Genomic DNA, 20,831 nt, shown 5'->3' on the forward strand with positions numbered 1-20,831 from the left:
TTTTACAGACAGGTTAGTCTATAGGAGTCACACTTATTCAGTTGTGTTTATTTTTAGGAAATGTTTACACGAGACCGTTTTCAACTAAAATTGCTAAACTTATATGCGTTTTTGCCGTTCGTTTACACAGCAACAGCGTTTTGGGTGCCTGAAAATGCAAACATTTGAAAACAGGTTTTAAAATGGAATCTCATTGGGTGCTTCTCCATCCTATGACCCGGAAACCGATCGAGCTCAGCCATCTTGAAGGACATCTCAATTCTCTAATTGCACCGCGAGGAGGCGAGGATCGAGGAGTGAGGAGGCTTCCAGAGGAGCTATGAGCGAGGATACACAGGTGTACCCTTTGCGGAAGAGTTTTATCGACTAAACGTGACACACGTATCAATTCTCCTCCCCCTTCACATCTGTCACAATCATTTGAATTTATACTTTACTTTTGTAGTTTACATAAACCACACAACTCACATATTTCAACAAGGTATCTTGCTTTATTATTATTTATTATGAATTTCTTAAATAAACAAACTTTAACAACATAAGTGCAGATCCTTTGAGCACTGCTGATGACGCAGTGAAGTGACGTTCGAGTGATCAAGTATTCCAATGTATAAAAAAGCTTTCATTCAATTCCTCCGTCCTCATTTTTTTTCCTTGCAGCCTTCCCTCGCGTCCTACAGGGGGCGGAGCTGAGACGCGAGGAAAGGAAGCGAGGAAAGGAAACGAGGATGCACAAATAAGAAATGAGAAGCACCCATGGAGTCTCCGAAGACGATGACGTCATTCATATGCATATTACGTGTTCAGTCTACAGTGTTTCATCGCCATCTAATGGCCTGGCAGGAGAATATAGCGTTTTTATTCGTTTTCGCGGATCCGTGTGAATGGGGATCGTTTTGCCAATGAAGTCGTCGGTACGCGGAAAACTCAAAGGAAAAACTTCTCAGTATTTAGCATATCGGTGTTGTGTAAACATACCCTTAGTTTCCTTATCATGGACTTTTAGGTTGTTTTCATTAGTCACATGTGTTCCTTTGTTGTTTCCTGCCTCTCATCAGTTTCCATGGACACTAATCATCACAGCTGTTCTTCATTTAGTTCATCACCATGTGTATTTAAGTCCCTCACCTTCACTCAGTGTTTGTCCAGTCTCATTTGCGTTAGCACTTGTCTGTATTAGCTGTTTTGAATGTTATTAAACTCTGCCTTTGAATGTTATTCCTGATCTTCATCTGTCTGTACGCATCTTTCTAACAGAACACCGGACCTAAAAATGTATTTTGCAACAAAGTTTGCAGCTTGCCCAAAAGGGTGTTGACTTTTTTGTTTTCACTGAACTTTTCTACCATCTTGCCATCACCTGCCCATATGATGACGAGACCCTCAAATTGCTGTTCTGGATCGGGGCCAATTAACACCACCCTGTAGACCTCCCAGACACAGGACTTGACTGGAGGTGGAGGGAAGCCATCATCAGATGTCTAGAGAGTGTCTGTCAACGATCCAGGATACAGCCAGATCCAGAGCCCAGCCCACCACCACCCTCAACCACGGAGACTTTGCGAGAGCCCCCCGCAGACGGAGAGCGACCGCCTGCCGCGATGCGTGAATCAGAGCCCGATGAGGAAGGGACAGCGCTGACCATCGCCCCGGAGCCGGTTCCCCAGATTGCGTCTGACCTGGGTTGTGATCAGCAACAGAGGGAATACTGGTTTATATTGCCTCCCACCCTATCCCACCTGGTATTAATTGTCTGTTCTGAATTAGACTTTTTTGTTAACCTGTTGGGAATTGGAATTTCCGTCATTGATCTCGTTAAGCACCTTCACCTCAAAGCTCAGACAGTCCTTTAGCCCCGCCTCTGCTGTGACGCGAAGCCACAGCGCGTGGCAAAACTCCGCCTCCAGCCTCTGATCTCTTTGCTCCACCTCGGCCCGTTGACCTGTCGGCTTCGCCTTGGCTTCTCCCACCTTAGGCTCCACCAGAGACCCTCGACCTTGCGGCGACCCTTGGTCAATCGTTAGTCTACTTCCGTCACAGACTTGCAAGCCTTCCCCTCCGCTCAGTCTCTCCACCCCTACAGCTAGCGGGTTCCTCCTTCTCTCGGGCTCCGCCTCAGTCCTCGGGCACTCAGTCTCCTCCTCAAATGCTCGTCACCAGAGACTATTTATATAGAGACATGCCACTTCCTCAATCCTTAATACAACTTTATAGGGAAAACCCGTAACGCCAAAGATGGCGGTTGTCTGCACATGTCCCGCCCCTCCAGCTGGAAAGCCAATCGTCTGCTTTTAACAGTCAAGCCGAGAAACATTTAAACCTATCGTCTGGTTCCACTGACGCATGCGCACAGTTGAGGTTTGGAACAGCGGAAAATACGTTACTGTTTGAAAAGGCGGCAGATTTGATATGCAGTGTATGTGTGAGTTGTGTAAAAATCAGACATCCCAAGTCTCCCGGAAGTTTCGGGAGTCTCCCGCAGATTGATAGCGGCTCCCTGATGCCCGCAAATTAGTTCAAATCTCCCGGAATCTAGAGTGAGCGAGCAAGAGTACTGTGCTTCAAACTGTGTAGCGCGCGCACGAGAGAGAGGGAGAGAACCCTTGCGCATGCGTAGTAAAAGTATAACCTGCACTGTAAAAAAACTTAACTCATTATTTTGTGTTATCTTTTTGCATGGGTTTTTTTAGTTTAACTAACTTATTTCGATAAGTTGAGGACAAGAAAACTTAAAATTTCTTGTTGTCTGGACAATCTAGTTATCTCTACACAAAAAAATAAGTTGAAATAACTAAATTGCTAAAATATTTTTTACAGTGTGTGGGGGAAAAGGCGTTTTAAACCTTATTTTGGGGCAAAGTCATCAAACTTTTTCAGCGATTTTTATCATATTTTACTGCTGTTTCTATACATGCAGTTTTTATGTCCCGGTGACCAGTGAAAGTGCAGTTCTGACTCTCTGCCCATTCATTTAGATAGGAGCCTGGTCTTGTTAGTCCGAAATAGCTGCCCGGAGGCGTTGCCAAGATGGCGGCCGAGTGGCATGACTTGCCTAAAAGGACTTTGTCGTCACCCACCTAGGTCTCCAGTGCCAGCAGTGTTGCTCAAGTTCATCAGCTCTCCGTCTGTGCCCGGGGATCCATCGGCTCCACCTCCGTCGGTCGTCATCCTCCCATCACCATCCCTTTGGCCAAAACATGTTTTTATTTAATTCTAGTGTTTTGCACATGCCTCTGTGAGGGTTGTGTTTAGGTGGAGCAAATATGTATGTGTATATGGCGGTGGCGTGTAAGGCAGACACTCCTACTAGCTACTTTGGCTGGTTGAATTTTATATAATATACATTTTATAAATTTTAGTCTTTTAAAAGGGCATCTGAAATAATAAACTAAGTGCAATCTAGTGTTGTCAAAAATATAGATTTTTCGATACATATCAATCCTGAAATATCTGAAACGCTTTCACAGGATGCATACCAGCTGCGCGTTCTCGCTCTCTAATCTCTCCGACAGCGAGTTGACATTTGTTGGTGTTACAGGAATTTTGTTACAGGCTCGAATTTCGGCACGGAATGGCACGTATTAAGCATAATTTTACTCATTCCAGCAGATTTTGTGCTCACACCCAAAGTGCACGCACATAAGACAAGTACAGTATATTGGCTATATAAATCAGTATAATGGGTCCGTGCGTCAGGTCTTAAAGTGACAGCAGCCTAATATACCGGCTAACAAATTATGGGATAATATTAAAAATATCTATATGGCAGTTTTTTCCCATGGTATCGATGTCAAAATTGTGACCAGTTAAAATGCTGAGTGGCTAACTTTGGAAAAAAAAGTTATATATTAAAGTTAAAGTTTTATATGTATATATATATATATATATATATATATATATATATATATATATATATGAAGTTTATGCAATGTCCTCACTAATAGTGAAGTAAGTGTGTGTGTGTGGGAATGTGGTCCATGTATTCCCTACATTGTGTGTGTGTGTGTGTGGGGGGGGGGTGGGGGGGGAATGGTCTCTGCAACACCCATGAGGAAAAGAGTTTATCATACTAAATTATGTTTTGTACTTTGAACATGTAAAAATGTTTTCTGTAAGGGTTAAGGCGGGGATAGAATAAAGTTTGCACACAAAACCCCAACATTTTGGTATTTTTGGTAAATTTATTTTAGGTATTTTTTTTGACATGGTAGCTACTGTATGATTACCAAATTCACGTATACATTGTCACCACAAAGAATACAATTGCACATATACTTTGTGATCTATAATAATCAAAAAAGGTGTCAATCTATTTACTTGCAATGAACCTATCTTTTAATCACACTTTTTAAAGTATTGATTCTTAATTGTATAAAACTCTAATTATATAACACGTATACAAAAACTCGACCTCGCCCATGAAAACCTGTGTTTACAAACAGAAGGGAGGTCCAGCAAAGGAGACGATAGAAGGAGGAGGCTCTTTTGACGTTTATGTTGGGTTATGTTTGTGTTCGGCCTCCGTAGACGCGGAACTTCATTAGAAATTGGACGCTATTCACGTTAAAGGAGAATCGGAGGGGAATCTGAAGCTTTCACTGAAAATATCTTCCTTAAAGGACTTTAACTGAGATCGCCTGAAGTGTCAGAGTGAGTATGATTAGAGACCCGATCACTTTTAACACCACTGACAGAGACAGAAAGCCACAGGGGATAGCGAATATAGCCAGAGTCAGTCTGTCTTCAGATAGGTGGGCTGTCTGTACTTGACTAATCGTACCTGCATGACCATACTACAATTGAAAGGTCTATAATTACAAATAGCCATGCAGTCGAATGACGTCTTATAGTTTATCACTGAAAAGAAAGCAGTTATAGCTGCACTCGTTGTGTAGCTGATGCTAATGCTCCAGCTGCGCAACGCCTCTGCTCATCCACATGCTAAAGCTCATCATAAACTCTGGCTCATATATTGCTGGCTCATATGCTGGCTCTCGGTATTTTAAAGCTTCTATAATGTGTCCATGTTGATAAGAGACTAATATTTGCCTATGACCCTGTTTATGTTTTTGTAAAGCAGTGTCGTCGTCGTTTGCCCCACCACATTAAAAGGCATTATTGGCAGTCTTGTTGACAAACGCATTTTTGTTCAGATAGTGCTGACTTGTCTGTTATGAATATCATATCTCATGGTAATACCATGTTACTTTTTTTGTGTTTACAGTTATATGTGTTGGGTTTGTTTACGTTGTATTTTAGAGGTTACAGTAACTTTCGTGTAGGAGAACTCATTGCCACAAGTTAACGATTTTAGGGTCAAAATGATAGCATATAAAATGATGAGATACTTTCTCAGATAGACAATATTTTTTTTTATTTTACCAGTCGAAAATTATAGACTGTTATGTTATTATGTTTTCCTTTACTGTCATAATGTAGCTAAAACTTGAACTTTTTATACATGTTATCCTGCCCTGTTATAATGCAGTATATCCTTACATTTGTTCTGGGTTTATAAAAGTATAGATTACAATTTTTCTTTTTAAAGTTATGAAGGGCTTTATATTCAGTGAAGAGAACAGGGGTAAAATCAAGGGGTATTTTGTAGGCTTTTGCTGACATATACAGGCTTTTAAAAAAAATTAAATTTAAATTTTTATTATTAAAGCAATCACTGATATCATGCTATTATCCATTATAGAATTTAATAACCACAAATGAAATACAAAAAAAACTGAGATGCTATAAATGCTTATTAATATTTAGTCAAGTCATCCTCATTTATACAGCGCTTTTAACAATGTAGATTGTTTCAAAGCAGATTTACAGAGATAAACTTAATATAATTTAAGGTAACAGAGATTGGTTTGGTTTTATAGCGGTTCTTGAATAATGTTATTTTCCAGCTAAAGTAAGTTTTGATTGATTCATTTCCGTTGAAATGATCATTTGTTATTAAAGGTGCTCTAAGCGATGTCATGTGTTTTTTAGGCCAAAACATTTTTTGTCACATACAGCAAACATCTCCTCACTATCCGCTGGCTGCCTGTCCCCTGAACACACTGTAAAGAAACGCGATCTCTGTAGACAGCTCATGCTTCACAAACAGCACCAAAAACAAACTGCAGCGACCCGCTCCCCAAAACATAACAAACTGTTCCAGCCAATGACCGACAAGAAGGGTTTGGGGGTGTGGTTTGGGGGGTTAGTGTGCGGATGAGGAGGAGGGAGGGTCTAGCTAGCCTCCGTTTTGTTTGACAATAGTTCGAACGTCAAGAAGTGACGTCACCCAGGATCGCTTAGAGAACCTTTAAATTAGGGGCCGCTAAGATGACACCGTTCTCTCTAAACAGACTATAAACGCGAACTTGTGATAAACGCTGATGGCGTTCCTATGCGCATTAAGAATGGATTCTATAGTTATGTGTGTTTGAATATATGTGCGCAGGTTTGTAATTCCCACAAACCATGCCGAAACAAACTACTTGTCTTGCCTATAAATTTTGATACAGAATTTTATTTTATTTTATCACTTCGGGGTTGGTGCGTGAACCCTAATTTCCACAACGCTTTATCTGTAGAGTGGAATAGGGATTAGGGCTGGGCGATATGGCTGAAAACTGTATCACGATATCAGTGTTTCATATCGGTCGATATCGATAATTATTGATTTTTTTATGACCCATTTAAAATAAGGACCAGGAGAAAAAATATATTACATTTAAATTTTTTTATTTTAAACTTAACCTTCCTCTGATTACAATCCCAAGACAGAAATGTCAACACAACCATGGAAAACTCAAATAATTAAAATGTAAACATAAGTCTAAATTCACAATCAGACCTGCAAACTCCTCAGAGTAAAAAAGGTGACAGTGGCGCGGCGGGACGTGGGTGGTGGGGGTTTGTGATCGTATGTGCCCCCTGCTTGATTTTTTTTTTTTGAGACATCACGGTTCGGTACGATTTCGGTACAATGGAGTGAAAAGCAAAACAGAAATATAGAAGGCATTTTTATAAATGTCTTAAGCCTTGTATTTTTTAAATAAGTTTTATTAATAAAGGCATAGAACCAGTTTATTTATAGTGCACTGATAATAGTTTTATATAATTGGTTTATTAACTAATAAAAAGATAGATATGAGATATGTTTGGTAATTGTACCTGAATGAATTTAAAATTAATTTGCTATATTTCAGATCAATATATTTGTTTTCCTTAATTTTAATTAACCCTAACTTTATTCTCATCAGAATTATAAATAATTGATTTCCGTATAAAATAATCTACCAACACATTTCACTTTCTTTTTTAATCAATGTGTAACTTAAAAATAAACATAGTGCTCTGTTTTGAGGACAAGAAATGAAAACCAATGCGATATGATGAATGTCCAAAAGATGGAACACACAGACTGTTTTACAAAGGGGTTGGATAAATATGTTTTGCTTTTAAAACGGTGTGTGACAGTTGTAGGTTACAGTTTGACAAGAAATACAGTGTGACAGAAGCACAATGTTGTGTTTTATTGCGAGTATAGGCCTACACAAATATAAGTAAACACTTTGCAGACTGAATGATGTCCTGTATTAACAAAATGACGGAGTATGTTTTTATGTCTCCACTGTTCGATCGCGCCCGCGTGTCTCTCTCTCTCGCGCCCGTGCCTACTCTCTCTCTCTCTCTCTCTCTCTCTCTCTCTCTCTCTCGCGCGCGCGCGCCGCACACACACACACACACACACACACTCCAGCATTGCAATCTTGACATCGCAGCCTGTTCATTATGCTGTGTTCACATCAAACGCGAATAGAGCGAATTATCCAACAATGTTTCGCAATTCTAGCCTGCATTGCATGCAGATGAAGGACACTCATTTTCTGCTTATCAATCGCCGGTTACTGAAGAGGAACCCAGCAGCACGAGACAACGATGGCGCAACCAAACTGACACGTTACATGATTGCCTGAGCGTGTCACTCCCTACGTTGCTAGGTTACCAGAGAGCGAGTGCCTTGATAATGCAACCAAGCTTCGCAACCTGTGGTTTCTTCCGACGAAGAAAAAAAATATCGAACGTTTTATCGAACACATTTTTTATTGATATCGATCACGTGTCTATCGCGATACATATCGTTATCGTTTTATCGCCCAGCCCTAATAGGGATCCTCCATAGGGAGAGGCTAGTTGGCACTTCAGCACTGCATTGTCATCGGGTCCAGGCCAAGGTCCTTCGTCAGATCTGGAAACGGCCTGGATCCGGCAGGCTGCGGGAAAACCTCGGGATTAACAAAGACACTAAAATTAGCGTAGATGCCATTCTTCTTATGATGTAATGAGTACATCAGGATTTAAGGGAAGTGTTCCCAGTTCCGGCTGACCTAATTTATGCAGCCTAACATTGAATTATAGAAGTTGATAATGTATTATGTGAATGCTAGGTCAAAGAGATGTGTTTTTAGTTTAGCTTTGTACTGACAGAGTGTGTCTGCTTCCCGGACAATGGTAGGAAGACTGTTCCAAAGTTTTGGTGCTAAATAGGAAAAGGATCTACCGCCAGCAGTCGATTTAGATATTCTAGGTATAATCAACTGACCGGAACTTTGAGATCGCAATAGACGTGAAGGACTATAATGTGTTAAGAGCTCACTCAAGTACTGCGGAGCTAAACCATTTAGTGCTTTGTAAGTAATCAGCAATATTTTGAAATTTATACGATGTTTAATAGGGAGCCAATGCAGTGTTGACAGAACCGGGCTAATATGGTCATACTTCCTGGTTCTGGTAAGAACTCGAGCTGCTGTGTTTTGAACTAGCTGTAGTTTGTTTATTAAGCGTGCAGGGCAACCACCCAGTAGAGCATTACAATAATCTAGTCTTGAGGTCATGAACGCATGAACTAATTCCGCATTTGTCAATGAGAGCATATTTACTCAAAATTCCAACATTTATTTAAAAAACTGTTTACTATCCATTGACTACTGTTTGACATTTATTAGCACATGCAATAACACCAACATAGCATCTTATTAATCAGCTTGACTGATTAGTCTATGACCCAGTTTTGTTCAGTCTGTTTTAACTTTATATAAACTAATTTCATTCAGCTTCTTTAAGCCATCATGATTTGGCTTTGATATAATTGGAGCCCAAAGTTATTTAAAAATAATGAATGAAATTTATAGTAAGCAATTCATTACTAAAGGGGTCAGATGATGCTTTTAAATATATTTTCTTTTAGTGTAATGTATCTACATGTAAGTGAATGTATAAAATCTGTAAAGTTACAGAGCTCATAGTCTACCACAAAGGAATTTATTCTATCTAACAGAGAACAGCTCCAGACCTGCCTAAACCGCTTCGATCGAAGTCCAGATATTAGGCTACTTCCGCAAACGTCTACGTGACAATGAGGCATATTAGAAATAATTCCCATCCAAAGGCATTTGCAAAGAAAGGCAATGCTTCAGTGAATTATATTGTTGTTGTCATGTCATGGAGACTAGGGCTGTCAAATAAAAAAGCAAATTTCGAATATTCATCGAATAAAAAAAAAAAGTACATTCGAATAATAAAAAAAACGTGCATTCGAATCTTTGGTGTCAAGTGTCGCGCAAGACATGATGATGATGATGACGTAACTGATGCAGTTTGTTTTTGTTAACTTATCCCGTATACAGCGTGGTTCAGCTGCGTTGTTAATTTGAAAAATGGCGGTAAAAGAGAATCTTGCTTACACCAAAACATCTTAAAAAGTGTATGTATCCACATATTGCGCAGCTGGCAAAGACATACGTGACCATACCTGGCACATTGGGTCAGAGCTGAGCATTGTGTTTTCATCAGGTCAGGTGGAAACATTGTCAACAAAAAGCGCTCAGGACTCGCTGCAGATCAAGTTGACCCTCTGGTGTTTTTGACGAACATAATATGTAGATGTGTAGTTAGTAGTGGATTGTTTCTGAATGGCAGTTTGCTATTTTGTGTTCATGTAGTAGGCGTAACGTTACATTACGCTGTCTGTTGAAGCGCGTTTTCTCAGGTTACTGATGAACTTACACAGTTTTATGCACTTTTGTTATCTAATTTTCCTTACATGCACAGTAAGGAAATTACTTTTTATTTAAGAACAATTGTTTGAAAAGTTAATGCACTGTAAAGTAAATGTCATTTAATTTCAATAAAATACGCAATGCTTGATTTGGTTTATATTTGCTTATTGCCCTTGCTTGCGCCCTCTTGTGGGCATAGGAGACAATACAGTACTTTTTTTCTCTATTGCCTTTAGAATTTGAATATAATTCGAATTTTGCTAATATTTCAGCCATTTTGACAGCCCTAGTGGAGACGCTTTGTGTTTCAATGCAAAATCAAAACCCCTTTGTTTGACCTTCCGAATGGATGAAATTAGGAATCAATTATTAAGATTTATTTATAAAGCTGGCCCTGAGCAGTACAACCCAAATGTTTGCTTGTGCACAGCACATTTTACAGAGGACAGCTTCTTGAACCTGGGAGAGTACAACGCAAAGACCACTTACCACTGTATCTCTGCTCATGTCATGCTTGCAAAGTTGGTTCCGATCGATTGGCTTGATCATCTGCATTTTTAGAATCCGACTTGGGCTTGAACTGATAGTAAAACCAATGCCAATTTTAACTGTTTTTACAGATGCTTGAGAAGCCTTGGAAGATGAAGCTTGTGATTATGGTCAAGGCATTATATTTCTGACAAATGTTTGAGGTGTTTTGCCAATCGCAATGGGTCTGCAGGCCAGGCCAATCAGAGCACTCTGGAGAATAGAGGTGCTGCAGTAATACAGTATATGAAAAAACATATGTGTTTTTTGAACATTTAAAGGGGATGTATTGTGCCTTTTTTTTTACAAGATGTAATATAAGTCTCAAGTCCCCAGAATGTGTCTGAAGTTTCAGCTCAAAATACCCCTCAGCTAATTTATTATACTATGCCCAAAATGGAAGCAAAAACACTATTTTCATGTTTATGAATCTTGAAATGCAAATAAGCCCCCCACCCCACTTCTCAGAAGAAGGCTGTGCCTTTACCACTTGAGCCTTGGATATTCTGGCAACAACAAAACGGGAGAAACCGCATGGGGCCGTTTCCACATAATGTGTTTTTGACGTAGCTAGACGTTTTTTTTCTCCCATTCGGGCTATACAACATCGTAACCTACCCAATGCCCCATGTATGCCGTGTAGTCCTTCGTGTCATGTGGGGACAGAGAGGACAGTACTTATCATGGGAATAGGCCGATTCAGCTAGTCTTTTTGAACTTTTTCTTTTATAAAAAAAAAAAAAAAAAAAAAGCTCACAGCTGTGCAAACCAAAATTAACGTTCTTAAAAATTAACGGAAGTGCTCTTTCTCCTAAATGGAGCTTTGCCTAGGGAAAGACACGGGTTTACTGTTAGGGACAAGACATCACATGGGATTACCATCAGGGAATCACTATATTAGTGCACTTTGCCCAAGTATATGGGCTGACCTAAAAAGTGCATGCATCACGAGTACTTGGCCTGGCGTCAAATAGTGAGCTAGGAGCAGCCAGTCGTCGAGGTAGTTGAGAATGCAAATGCCCATTTGCCTTAACGGGGCAAGGGTAGCCTCTGCGACTTTCATGAAGACACGAGATAACGGACAGCCCGAAAGGGAGGACCTTGTACTGGTATGCCTGACCCTCGAAAGCGAACCGGAGAAACGTTTGGTGTCGAGGAAAAATCTAGACTTGGAAATACGTATACTTCAGTGAACCAATCCTGTTGGCGAACGCATGTCAGAATGCATTTCTGCGTTAACATCTTATAAGGGAGCTTTTGCAAGGCTTATTTCAAAAGTCCAGGTCTAAGATTGGTCACAACCCACTGCCTTTCTTTGGTACAATAAAGTAAGGGCTGTCGAAAACCTTCATCTCGGCTGGAGGGACAAACTTGCATGAGCGGCACTAGAGGAATGATCATTTTTGAGGTACCTGCAGTGGGGCGGTGAAGCGGAGTGTTGACTGTGAGTCCGGGCTGTAGCAGAGCTGATGTGGCAGCCGCAGGCGGACACCCTCGGCGATGAGCAGACGACCTTGTGGCCTGTAGGTGGCACTCCTGAGATGGTGCTCCTGGACCACCGTGGTGGACATCGCCTGGCTAAGAGCCTACGCCGTGACTTGCGTCGCTCGGAGAGTGAAGTCGATTGCAGTTCCTGCATCAGTCCTGGCTCAGGACTAACCTCGTGCAGCTCTTTTAGAGCTTTGGCCTCATGGACCTGCAGGATGGTCATGGGATGCAGGGCGGAGGCAGCCTGTCCAGCTGCACTGTAAGCCTTCGCCGTTAGAGACAAAGTAAACTTATAGGCCATGGACGGGAGTCTGGGAAGATTCCATCCGGCAACGATACCATTGTCATGTTCTCGCAATGAGGACATGTGCCATCCACAAATGCTGTCTCAGTGTGGGTGAGACCCAAACACTTGAGACCGTCTGAGGTGGAAAGATATCGACTGCATTCAGAAACTCAGGCAGAATGGCATCTTTAAAAAGACGCTCTACGTCTGTGTTTGCTCTTTTAGAGGAAAGCTACTTTTTATGTTCCTAAAGTGCCCGGGGGAACTCTCTCTGCACTTATCCTTGGAGACAGGATATCAGGACATCAGGAGACAATGCTTGGAGACAGACCGAAAAGTGGCTTAACATTAGCAACTCTCTTCTCCGAGAGGTGAATAAAATTAGCTCATGTAGAGAGATGACACTCACTCAGCTCCGAAGAACAAATCTGAATGAGTGATGCACGCCATCTCCCTTTTATACTTGTATGTGCGAGGGAGTGCCATGCAAATTTCACTTGCCAATTCTATTTGGCCTTTTTTCAAAGTATCAGAGGTGTTTGGGGCTCCCAAGTGCAGCCATCAACACCACATCGAAGTGACTGACAGATAGGGAACAATGTTGGTCCTTAGTCAAGTTAGTCCTCGGCTGCCTGTGAAGTTGGCCCTGATGTCTCCTGTTGGTGCAATCCCTGGCAGAACCTTATCTGAGAGGCTTGTGGCTGTTCACTGGTGCATAGAGAGAAGCTGATACCAGATTGCCACTAGATATGTGAAATCCCAGACTGCTGCAGTCTGTTTTCTGTTGTAGATTGCAGAGAAGCAAGGTTAAATAGTTCTCTTTGAATAGAACAGTTTGGGAATCTCAACGTTTCAAACCCATGGAGGAATTATGCTCAACCAAATGGGCACAAAATAACTGCAGTTTATCTCAAATGTTACAAAGTTTTTCCTGTCAGTGGGCTGGTGTGCTTCCAATCCCCTGTAACTTTATTTCTTCTGTGGTACAGAAAAAGAGATGTTTTGTTGAATGTTCAGGCTGCTTTTTAAAACATTGAGATAATTGGCCTTACTTATCGGCCAAATTTCCTTCTGTGAAACACACAAAAAAATTATAGTTTGAAAAATGTCTTAGGGTTTTGTTAGTACAAAGAAAGTGAGTGAGGTACAATATTGTTTGGACTCAACAACATTTCGATTTCTGAGAAACACTTACTATTTGAAAAAAATCCAAACAAACACACTTCATTGCTCTGCCCCCAAAATGCAATGCAATAGTGGATGTCTCTTTATTATAAAATAATCTATCAGCAAATAATGCTTCAATGACACTCAAAACTGTTACTATATCTAACATTACAACAACAGCATATCTTGGTTCTGTGAAACAGCAAAGCCAATATTTCTCCAGTATGGAGCAGAAACAATGCAACCTCTCCGCCTGTTTTCAGGCCTTCCTGCTAATGTCTCTCCAGCGCTGAAACCTGATCATAACCCTTCTTTTTCCAGTGATATTGTACTCTCTTTAAGTTCACTTAAGTGGCCTTTTTTCATTTATCTTATCTGGAAATACTTTTTTAAACTATACTTTTCATTTGAAGTACACCCCAGGCGAACATTCAATACAATTGAGCACACTTCTTTTTCACAAGAGATCCATTTAAAAAATAAACAAAAAATACCATGAAAGCATCTTAAGAGTAGTCCATATCATACTCTTTTAAAGCAAATTATCATATTTTGTAATTCAAGAAAAAAAAGACATATGGGTTTGGAATGATAGGAGAGTGAGTAAATCATACATGCCACTCTCTGTCGTCTCTGCCGGTTTCAAAACATGTCTCCGTTATATTGTCATTTTCTACTCGTCTGGCACTTTGCAACAACACAACCTTTCTTCTGTGACTTTCAGCATGTTTCCTATAACGACGTCTGACTTTACATTTTATGTGGCGTGACACTAAGTCACATAAACCATGCGAAATCTGATCCAAGTGGTCAGACTGAAACAGATTTCCAGAAATGTGATTTCAAACCACATATGAATGTAGCTCGAAACGGATTTGTAAAACTAAATTTTGTTGTTGCTGTTCACACTTGCTAAATCTGATCGGATTTTAATCGGATATGCACAAAAAACGGATTTGGACTTGGGCTGCACGATTAATCGAAATGAAACCGAATACGATTTGGCAAAGGCTCACAGAATCTCCAAATATACACTGCAGAAGTAAATAACACATCATTCCAGGAAATCCCTATGGGCATCATACTATCTGTAGCTGAATAAACAGAAGATTGAAACGCTTTGATTGATTAAACATGACTAATAAACACACGACTGCCTTATTCTGTGTAAGAAGCCAAATCATCTCAAAGAAGGATGCTCGACTGTCGTTATGAAGTGAGTTTGAAGTAAAAACATGTTATTAAATGTTGTCTTTTGTTGGACAAGAGGTTCATAAATGCTTCTCATGTTTGGGAAGATGTTTGACGTGTTGCTTTTTCAAATGCACGTTATAAGCGACTCAAACTCACAGTGCTTTCAGATAGAGCAGCGTTTACCATTGATCACAGAGCCGTGCTTCACTGACAAGCTGCGCATAAAGAATAATCGCAGCCTTTGCTAATAATCGCAATACGCCAAATCTGATTAAGTGCGATTTCATGTTATTTTTTTGCGATTAATCGTGAAGCCCTAATTTGGACTGACAGTCTGAGCAAGGCTATACTTACATTTGTATACTTTAGTTAAAGGGATTGTTTACGCAAATATTATAATTCTGTCATCATTTACTCACCCGCAAGTTGTTCCAAACCTGTATAAATTGAATTACTGTCCAGAATACAACCTAGCTAACACGTTTTAAGCTGTTTTGGAAAGACAGACCAAGTGTAATGGAGCCGACTAAGAATCAAATTTCCTGTTTCACAGAACATCACTTGTGGATAATTCAGCTTTCTGAAAAGAATGCTGATGTTCTGTTAGTTAATATTATATTTTAAAGTGTAAAGGCTTTGCATATAACTTTCTCTGATGTGTGGATAAACTTGAAACCTTATGAACTGTCATTAAGCATCTGCATAATCTGTCATTTTTATTGCCTTAAAAAACTGCTGTTATTTGACTAACTTGTATTATCACACTCACCACTCAATTGAATCTCCATGAACTGTGAAGGTTAATGTTAAGGAAAGCAATGGTAATCTGTCTAAATGAGGCACTTGGCATGGCATCTCATATATTATCTTACACAATTTGCTAGGGGTGGGAATCTCTAGGCACCTCACGATTCGATTCGATTACGATTCAGAGGGCTGCGATTCGATTATCTGAATCTTTGTGTGTGTGTGTGTGTGTGTGACTATAAATACTTTGCTTTAAAAGTACAAAGTAATGACCTATAAAGAATTAAAGTACAATATATTTTATTAACATTACCAAGAACCAACAGGAAAATAAATGTGTACCTGGACTAGCTTGTAGTAAATTAATAATATAACAACGACCCTTACAGCCGAGTGTTTTCCTCCTTTGGGTGGAAACGTGTCATATGGCTTCTCATATTTGTCGTGTTTCCGAAATATTTTTGTTTTATTCTACAAAGCTTACAACTAGTGTGGCTCTTGACTGTCCAGCTCCTTTCCCCCTTCAACTTCAGAAGCCAAAATATTTCCACACGTCAGCTTTTAACGAGGGCGTTTGGATCTCGCGCGCTATCGCGTCTCTGTTATGTGCACGCCACAGACGGTCCGGCCACTGACTGCACTTCCGCGCTTCAGAGTTCCGTCTTTGGCGTTCCGCCAATATTACGTTATTATATGTATATCTAAAAATTTTTTTTTTTTTTTTTTTTTTTTTTGAAAATCGATTTTTGACATTTGTGAATCGATTCAGAATCGTCCACGTCGTCCCCCCCCCCCTACAATTTGCCCGTTTTTTCTTCATAAGAAGCCTTCATTGTGTTGATAATGAAACCTATGTTGTACCTATTTAACCATGATCTACTTGATAGTTATGTTCACAGGGAAGGACATTCTCATTCGAGAGAGCATTTGATTGGACAAAAGTATTTGTTAGTACAACTCATCAATATTTTTGGTCAGTTTTCCAGAAAGAGAAACTTGTCAAATTGAAATGCATGTGTTGAGGTCAATGAACTATACGATTGTCTTAAATGTTTTTCAAGGTAAAAAGTTGACAAATAATGATTTATTTTTTGGGAGCCGGACCACATCACATTGTACAACCTTGTCTTGTTATAAAAAAAATTATATTATGTTATATTTCAAGAGGCTTATTGATCTTGACACTCAGTCCTCTCTATTAGGGGTGGGAATCACAGGGTAGTACCTCACAATACTTTACGATACCATCACGATACAACAATTCTGCGTTTATCAATATATTGCTAGACAATCCTATAATGATACATCACGATATCTGTATAACTATGAAGACAAAATGACTGTGAAAAGGCAGTTTCTGTATATTGTGTAGGCTACTCTTTGTCGATTTTGTTTGTCCCATCAATGGTACGAAAGCCGAAGTGCGTCCAGACTTTGGACTTAAACGTGGCTGGGGCATCTATTATTTTACTCACACAGCTGTCCGCCATCCCGTTAAAAACCCTTATTGTTAGGCTTGTTAACTTATGTTCACGTTTCCCTCATTCATGCTTTGAGGTCCACCTCGAGGAGCCATCAAATAGTGACGCTGGGAGCAGGGAAATCTGTTTAGAGCGGCTTATTTTATTAATTAAAATATTGATATTTGGCGCCGCCAGCTTAATGATTCTCGTCTCGCATGAAGGACAACAATATATCGCCCTATCGATATTTTGTCCCACCCCTACTCTCTATGATATAATTACTTCTTAATGTTTCTGCTAGTTTCTTTGTTGGTTGCACTTCATGACTTTGATTAAAATGTATAAAATTAATAGACACTAAAGCGTTGTTTTGATTAATGTTTTTCCAAATATATATAATATATATATATATATATATATATATATGATTCCACCAAATCAGCTTATATAAAATGGCACAGCTTTTTAAATATCTGAACGTACACTCTTAACGTCAGTCAATCAAGCATTATATTATTTTATTACATTATATATTTTTTTCATATTATGATAATCAAGCACTTTTTAACTTCTAGATAGAACTTTTATTAGAAACTCTCAAGCTCTCAGTCAGTCGGTGTTTAGCGTGTGAAAATATATCTCTATGCTTAACTTATACTTAGCCCTCGAACACACACAATGGCGAGTAAGAATAATAATTTATTAGCCAATGGCTAATGATAGACATTTAGTCGCCCAGAGGGAAGATTTAGTCGGGCGTGCGAGTGTTTGAAAAGTTGTTTGAATAAATTAATTTATTCGGATAGAAAAAAGATAAATCATATCATTGACCCATGAAAAGGTCATTTTTCAACTCTTAGGAGTACAGGATGGCCTCAAGGCTAATAGGCTACAAAACTCCAATTCTGATTTATAAATATTTTGAGATTTTATCAATTATTTTTTAACTAGTAATCACACTGTTGGTTATTTGCTGTCCAAATGGTTTGTCTACACCACCTTCCACTCCCATTGGAAGTAACATTTTAATGAAAAGCTCATTGTAATTACAATTAAACTGTGCAAATATTACATTAATAACATAGTAATGGCCATAACCAAATCCTTGCAATGTGAAGCCGCACATAAAGTGTTCTTCAGGAAGGCTTAAACCAGTTGCTTTCACTCTGATAGAACCCACTAGGGTGTTTATTGAGCTAATGCCGTATCCGCTCTGTTTGAAGAGTTTTGCGCGGACCCAATGTCCTCCGCCCCAGAGACCAGTGCCATCAGTCTGCAATGTCACGCACAAGCGCTCACTCCAATTAGCATGTAGCGCTCCCACTCTCATTATGTTCTGCTGAATCAGGACCTCAATCAAACTACAGTCAATATTGGAAAACGGACAGGTGGCTCTTCTAGCCTCTACGGAGCTTTTGCCTTCCTACGAACAAGGCAGAGCACATGGGGAGATTTACCAGTCCCTCTCTGCCTACACTTGGATGTCAAAAGATGTGAATGACATAAGTAGCTCATTTCAAGGAAAAATGAGCAGATGCTGGATTGTTTATGTGGGGGAGTCTGACAAAATTGGCATAGAAGATTGAAAATCACAAGTCTCAAGAGCTATCCTGCAGCTTCAATCAAAAGTTGTTATATGTACACTGTTTGACTGCAATATGTTATTCCTGTAACAGGAGCAGTTCACACAAAAATGAAAAGTCATGAGTCATCATATACTCAGACACATGTCGTGATTGTGAAATTAGTTTTGAAAGGTGGAATTTTGACGAATGTCTTATTTTTTCCATATAATAAGAGTGAATGGAGATGGATGCGGCTTTGCTCGAAAAACACATACAAAGCACCATAGAAGTATCCTAAATGGTCCATACGTCTTGTGTGCCTATCTCCAAGTTTTCTGAAGCTATTTAGTAGCATTCTGTGGTGAATATACCAATATGAACAGTTCTGTAGCCCTTGAATCAAATACGGTGCATTTAGACACAGTGTCCTCATATTGTTTGGCCTATTATTTCAGATATAGCTTTCCGAAGAGAGTGAAGAGTTCCAGAAGAGCTCGAATAACGTTAGATTCGTAAGTCCATCGCTAACCAAAATAGCATCATACATACCATATTAAGCTAATGGTTACAGTAGATGCTGTGATGTGATTTGATAAAGGCTGGAAATTGTCTGGTCAGATGTAAAGCAACTCCCCACTGTTCCTCCATTTTGTCTGTTTAAATAAATGCATATATCCTGTTTTAAAACTCTGTCTGATATAACTTTGTTAACAGGAATGTAAAGCACTTAAGTAATTGGTTGTTGTTACTGTACTTAAGTGTAATTCTGAGGATTTTTAGATCCCAAACAGGTAAGATAAAAATTAGCTTGCTAATATTTAGATCTAAACGTGGCCTCTTGGTTTTATCTGTCTATTTCTAAAGCTAAGAAAAATGTTTGATGAAGCAGAAAAAAATATCTATCTTATGTTTATCATTTGCTTATGTTTTATCATTTAAATCTTAAATATAATGTAATCGTCATCATGTTTTAAGAAATCATTATTATCATTTGAAATATATGTTAAATGCTTTTCTTTTATTAATCTTTATGCCTCAAATGTAGCTGATTGACTTGGGGCGAACTTTTGTAGCTTGCTGTTTAGAGGAGGGCAAAAATCTACACGTTTCCGATAGACGGACCACAAATGCTCGAATGTCTCAGAATAAAGTGATAAACTAATGTTATCTTAGCTAAACATCTTGCAGTGTACGGGCTAACACCTCAGATTGTGAAAACATGAAAATTAGATATGTTTGTGTCTCGTGTGTCTGCTTCGATGCGATATACTATGATAAGAGGAACTTAGCTTTGTTCCTATATAAAGCAACTGTATAATAGGGAGATCAATTTGTGTACAGGTCAGTCTCTTACCTCGCACTCAGACCTGTCTTTTCAAAGAGAGATCTCAAAAACAACTTGCTTATCTTTAGGCATGAATATTATACTCTGAGTGTTTTAATTATATTTTACTTAGAAATATTAGAAGTGATTTTAACTGTTAATTTATGGTTCTTAATAAAAAATTTAATCCTGATAATGGATGAATTAATTTTACTCTTCATTTATTATTTGACTGTCTGCTGTTAAGAAATACAATTGTACTTAATCATCTGACTAGATCTCCTCCCCGCATCAGTTTACTTTTTACCAGGGGTGTGATGATGCTCTTATAGCTGACGAGACGATACATGATTCACAATATTGGGTTACTTTAACGAGATGAGGCAATATTCTAACACCATCTTCAATGCAAAACAATGAATGCAGGTGTATTTAGAAATGCTTTAACTAATCTAGTGCTGTCACTAACGATTATTTTAGTAATTGAGTAATCAGTTGGTTATTTTGATGATTAATCGAGTAATCGGATAATTTTGTGGTAATAAAAATAGAACAATAGCATTTAAAATGACTTAAAATACAATGAGGCATTAATAAATAGGGATGCACAAAATATTTTGGCCATTGTATCTGTATATTTGCCGACACATGTTCATTTTACTTTACTGGTCCAATATCTTAAAGTTGTAATATTATGTTTATGTTGTGTAAATATTGATTTATCTCATGCGTTTTGTTGAGTTAAATAATCCACTAGCAAAGCACTTCAGTTTACTGGTGTAGTGCAGTGCACTCAGTTCTAAGAGCAATGCACAACATTTATAACTATAATTGAGACTGTCATATACATAAAATTGTAGAGAGTGAGCTGTGAATTGGGGTTAGTTGTTGTTTTAGTGCATTGTTACAGGATTAGCACATCCACAACAGGATTACACATCCTGACTAGCACATTACTTCAAGTTCACTTTTGCATTCGTGTCATTAAGTTCTAATATTATGTTTATGTTGTATAAA

The 20,831-nt window shown here is 39.0% G+C and overlaps 1 protein-coding gene across 1 annotated transcript in view; it reads left to right on the top strand.

Moving 5' to 3' along the window:
• The first annotated feature begins 4,486 nt into the window (after positions 1–4,486).
• Positions 4,487–20,831, top strand: part of micu1 (mitochondrial calcium uptake 1) — a 113,011-nt gene continuing 96,666 nt past the window's right edge. Inside the window, exon 1 of the mRNA XM_056249709.1 lies at positions 4,487–4,650. The gene's annotated coding sequence lies outside the window, so the exon portion shown is untranslated. The remainder of the gene's footprint in view (positions 4,651–20,831) is intronic.

The sequence above is a fragment of the Rhinichthys klamathensis genome, unplaced genomic scaffold, assembly GCF_029890125.1.
Source record: "Rhinichthys klamathensis goyatoka isolate OS25496 unplaced genomic scaffold, OSU_Roscu_1.1 h1tg000003l_1, whole genome shotgun sequence".
NCBI classification, from domain to species: domain Eukaryota; kingdom Metazoa; phylum Chordata; class Actinopteri; order Cypriniformes; family Leuciscidae; genus Rhinichthys; species Rhinichthys klamathensis.